Below are 5,711 nucleotides of genomic sequence, written 5' to 3'. Positions count from 1 at the left end.
CGCTCTCCGCTCTTCTCTCTTGATGGTCCCAGGGACCTCCACTCCTGGACTGCAAAGTCAACCTCCTTTTATTACAAAATGTCTACCTTTACATTTCCAACCCTCACAGTCAGTCCTGATAACAATTATTCACGACTGAACCACAAGGGTCTTATCCCCATCTCCTTTCATCAGCCCAGTCCAAACAGATTGGATACCACTCAGTGGAGATTCTACCTTCCTCCAAGCCCTCTGAATCTAGGCTCCCTCTTGAAAGTTGGTAGTAAAGCTACTTCTTGAAAAAGTCACAACTGGGTTGAATGGATCCATTTGAGGTTGGAGCATGAGAAGCTATTGCCAAACCAGCAGGTCCTTCTGGCCCCGCCCTCTTTGCTGCTGCCTGCATTTGTTGCATTTCTTCCACCAACCTCCAGCAAATATGAAGTCCAGAGTTCCACACCTTGTTGCTTTTGAAATCTTACGGAAGCAAATGCCAATCAGTTGCCCTTAGCTCCATCTTGCCTCAGACATTTGTCTCTTCCTTGGAAGTAGTCAGAGTTTAGCAGGACTTGAAATTCCCTGAAACCCTACAAAGACCTATATTGGGCACACAGGAAAATGAGAGCCAGACCTCAATGGGACTCACTTGCTTTTCCGAGTTGCTCACATTTTCTGCCTTTGATAAAACATTTTCACTTTCTCAATGTTAGTGGAAAATATTGGAGTTTTCCTTTTCTGACAGTTTCTCTGTTACACAGGTTCTGGCTTTCGTAGGTTTTACTGTCTATACATTTTCCCCAGGGAACATGGCTGTAGTTCTCATGAGTTTCTGGAACATGTTCCATAAGGAGTTCTAAAAGCTATATCGCTGTTGGTGTTAGTCCATCCTGAATCATGTCAGTTCCATGTGTTCTGTATAGAACGTTCCATTCCATAGGGTTTCCAAGGCAGACCTTTCAGAAGCTGATCACCAGACCTTACTTTGGAGTCACCTCTGGGTGGATTTGAACTGCCAATCTTTCAATTAACCCAGGGACTCCTCCTATAAAGCAATGGTCTTCAAACTAGGGTGTGGATTCCTGGGGGAACATACAGACATTCCAAAGTGGTACAAGAACAGATAAAGCAAAGGGAATCTATTTCCTGACCCTTTTCCTGTTAAATGCCCTCTCTGCTAATACTGATTTGCTTGGAGAAATCACCAGAAGGCAGGAGGAGCCTTTTCTCTCGTTCTTCCTGAATCTGAGATGGCATTACCTCATATCAGGGGACAGCTTGTAGACATCTTTCTTCAAGTCTGGTGTTTTCAGTTCATTTGTGAAAATGAAATTGAAGGAGACAGGACCTCATCGTGGTATCAGCTGCATGGCCTAAAAATAATTGTAGATTATAGAGCACCACGTGCTTTGGGATATCAGAAGGAATATAAGGAAGTGAATGACACGCCTCTCAAAATCCGCCTTCTATTCCCAGCTGCTCACTTGATCAGGAGTTTTGAGCCCATATTTTAGACAAAAATGAATGTTGAACCCTGTCTCTTTCAAGCAGTAAGAATTATTCACCTATGAATACATTTATCTCATTAAGAGATGCATTTCTAATACAATTTTACTTTTTATGCCTAGCAATTGTTTCTCATAATATATATTTTAAAACGGAGTCCTGGTGTGGCAATGTGGGTTAATGAGCTGGACTGCAGTCATTTGAACTGCAAGGTCGGTGGTTCAAGCTCACTCGCCACTCCTCAGAAACCCTGTACAGGGTCAGTATAGGTCGGAACCAACTTGATGGCACTTAACAACAACAACATATTTGAAAAACAAACAAATTAACCCGTTGCTGTCGAGTTGATTCTTGATTCATCACAAGCCAGCAGGACAAAGTAGAACTGCGCCATAGACTCTCCAAGACTGCAATCTTTACAGAAGCACACTGCCCCATCTTTCTCCTGAGGAGCAGCTGGAGGGTTGAACCCCCAACCTTTCAGTTAAGCAGTAAAGTGCTTAACTACTGCCCCACCAGTGCTCCTTTCATAATATAGAGTATACAAGGGTAGGTCCAAAAGTATTGGCTAGTAGAGTTCCAGTTCATACATGCATACATTGATTCCAACCAAAACAGACTCAAACATGTCTCTGACATTAGTGGGTTTTCTCAGCAATACACTTGTCCTAGTCTCGTTTAAAACCAAAAACAAGGCCCACTGCCATGGAGCGGGGTTTGGCTCATAGTGACTCTATAGGGCACAGTATCACTCATGGCTCCTTTGGGTTTCTGAGACTGTAAATCTTTCTGGAAGCAGATAGCCTCTTCCTTCTCCTGAAGAGTAGCTGGTAGGTTTGAACTGCCAGCCTTGTAGTTAGCAAACACTTAACTCACTGCCCTACCAGAGTTCCGTACTTTCATTGTTGTTGTTGTTATGTGCCTTTGAGTCAGTTCTGACTCATAACAACCCTGTACAGGGTTTCCGAGGCTATAAATCTTTACGGGAGCTGAAAGTGTCATCTTTCTCCTGCAAAACTGCTAGTAGTTTCAAACTGCTGACTTTAAGATTAGCAGCCCGACTTGTAACCAATACGCTACCAGAGCCCCTTCATAGCAATCCTGTATAGAGTTCCTGAGAGTGGCTTATAGGTTTAAACTGCCAACTTTGCCATTAGTAGTCCTGTGCTTACCCTACAAAGCCATACCAAGACTCTTAATCTCACTGGTATTGTTGTTAAGTGCCATCAACTCAATTCCAACTCATAGCAACCCTGTATAGGGTTTCTGAGGGGTATCTGGTGAATTTGAACCACCAACTATGTGGTTGGAAGTCTAGTGCTTATCCTATAGCGCCACACCAGGGCTCCTTTAGTCTCACTGTTGTTGTTGTTGTTAAGTGCCATCAAGTCCATTCTGACTTATAGCGACCTTGTATAGGGTTTTCGAGGAGCAGATGGTGAGAACCACCGACCTCACAGTTCAAACTGACCTTGCAGTCCAGCACATTAACCCACAGCACCACACCAGGACCCCTCAGTCTCACTTTGTTTTTGTTGTTAGGTGCCATCAAGTCTGTACCAACTCATAGCGACCCTATACACAACAGAACGAAACACTGCCTGGTCCTGGGCCAACTTCACAATCACTACTACTTTTGAACTCATTGCTGTTGTCTCTGTGCTGATCCATCTCATTGGGGGTCTTTCTCTTTTTTCTCAGACCCTCCACTTTACCAAACATGATATCCTTCTCCAGTGACTGGTCCCTCCTGACATGTCCAAAGTATGAGAGATGAAATCTGGCCATCCTGGCCTCCAAGGAGCACTCTGGCTGTACTTATTCCAACACAGATCTATTTGTTCATTTTTGCAGTCCATGGTATTTTCATTATTTTCCTCCAGCACTGTAAATCAAATGCATCAAATCTTCCACATTCTTCCTTATTCACTGTCCAACTTTCCCATGTATATGAGGTTATTGAAGATACCACGTCTTGGGTCAGGCACACCTTAGTCCTCAAACTGACATCTTTGCTATTGAACACTTTAAAGAGGTCTTGGGGAGCAATGCAATAACTTGTATTCCTTCCACCTGCTTTTGATGCTGGTATTTCAAGTCAAGACTTGAATTTTTTCTTTAGTTCTTTTCAGCTTAAGAAATGCTGAGCCTGATCTTCCCTTTGGTTTTCTAACTCCAAGTCTTTGCACATTTCATTATAATATTTGACTTTGTCTTCTCGAGCTATCCATTGAAGTTTTCTGTTCAGCTCTTTTACCTCCTCATTTTTTGCATTTGCTTTAGCGTCTCTATGCTGGAGAGAAAGTTTCAAAGTTTCTTCTGACGTCCGTTTTGGTCTTTTCCTTATCTCTTGTCTTCTTAATGACCTTTTGCTTTCTTCCTGTATGATGTTCTTGATGTCATCCTACAACTCTTCTGGTCTTCAGTCATTAGTGTCTAATGCATCCAATCTGCCCTTGAGATGATCTCTAAATTCAGGTGGGATATATTCAAGGTCATTTTGGCTCTGTGGACTTATTAATTTTCTTCAGCTTCAGCCTGAGTTTTCATATGAGCTGGCCTTGTTTTGGCTGATGATATGGAGCTTTTCCACTGTCTCTTTCCACAGATATAGTCAATTTGATTTCTATTTATTCCATCTGGTGTGGTCTATGTGCACAGTCATCTTTTATATTATTTTTTAAAGATATTTACAATAAATAAGTCATTGGTTTTGTAAAATTCTACCATGTGACCTCCAGCATCATTTCTATCACCAAGGCCATATTTTCCAACTACTGATCCTTCCTCTTTATTTCCAACCTTTGCATTCCAATCACTAGTAATTATCAATACATCTTGATTGCATGTTTGATCAATTTCAGACTGAAGCAGTTGATAGAATTCTTCAGTTTCATAATCACTGGATTTAGTAATTGGTGATTCAGTTTGATTAATAGTGGTATTAACTGGTGTTCCTTGTAGGCATATGGAGATTATCCTACCATAGACAGCATTGTACTTCAAGAGGGATCATCAGGGTCAGCTCTACTTTGAGAAGACAGCTCTTCTCCAGTCATATTTTTAGTGCCTTCCAACCTGAGGGACTCATCTTCCAGCACTATACCTGACAATATTCAGGTGCTCTTCATAACATTTTAATATTCAAGATTCTGGCGCTATCTGACAGTGTTCCACTGCTATTCATAAGGTTTTCAGTGGCTAAACATTTGGAAGTAGTATGCCTCTCCTTCTTCCTAGTCTGTCTTTGTCTGAAAGCTCATCTGAAATCTGTCCATCATGGGTGACCCTGCTGGTATTAAAAATGGTGGCTTAGCTTTCAGCTTCACAGCAACACAAAAGCTACCACAGTATGACAAACTAACAGACAAGTGGTGGTAGGTTATGGCAACTGTTTTTTTGAAATTCCAAAAGAATAATCTTAATAGATTTTCTAAAAAGATACAGGATAATCATGGGGGCTTATTAGGAAGGAAGACGTTGTAAGAAAACTGAAAAATGCATTGATGAGGAAAATGGCCAGGAAAGTTACACTGAGAAATTGTTACCATCACAACAATCAGTGGTCCTACTCATAGTTCACTGATTGTCATAGCAGGGTTTTGTTGGGAAACCTTACCCTGTCCACCCTAGAGCCCTGATCTTGTCCCTTCAGACATTTTGTTCTCAAAACTTAAATAACATTAAAAAGGAACACTGTTTGTGTCCCTCGAGGATGCCAAAAATTGCCCTTTTAATGTGTTACAAATCAAAGAGCACAGAGTTCCTGGGGAAACAGGTAGTGGGAGGGTTACACTGCCTGGATGGGATTTAGGTCAAGAAACAGTAGCCTCACATTTGGATAGTTCTTTAAATAAAGGTTTCTAGGATTTTTGTAGCAATGCTTTTTACTTATCCTCATGCTTTAAATGTTTTGATTAATTGGAGTACTGATTATAATTAGGGAATCTTGGTGTGGTGCTGTAGGATAAGCACTGGACTGGTAACCACAAGGTTTCTCTGGTTCAAACCCACCAGTCATTTCTCAGAAACTCTATACAGGGTCACTATGAGTTGAAACTTCAATGGCAATTAACAACAACAACAATTATCATTATGAACATTCAAGTCAGAATTTTTTTTTTTTTTTTTTTTGTAATATACAGAGACATGTTGCTCTTGTCATTAGGTGCCATCGAGTGGGCGCTTATTAAATGTGATCCTGTGCAGAACAAAACACTGCCCGGTCC

This window comes from Chrysochloris asiatica, unplaced genomic scaffold (genome assembly GCF_000296735.1).
Source record: "Chrysochloris asiatica unplaced genomic scaffold, ChrAsi1.0 scaffold00156, whole genome shotgun sequence".
Classification (NCBI taxonomy): Eukaryota; Metazoa; Chordata; class Mammalia; order Afrosoricida; family Chrysochloridae; genus Chrysochloris; species Chrysochloris asiatica.
This window is presented reverse-complemented; position numbering follows the sequence as displayed.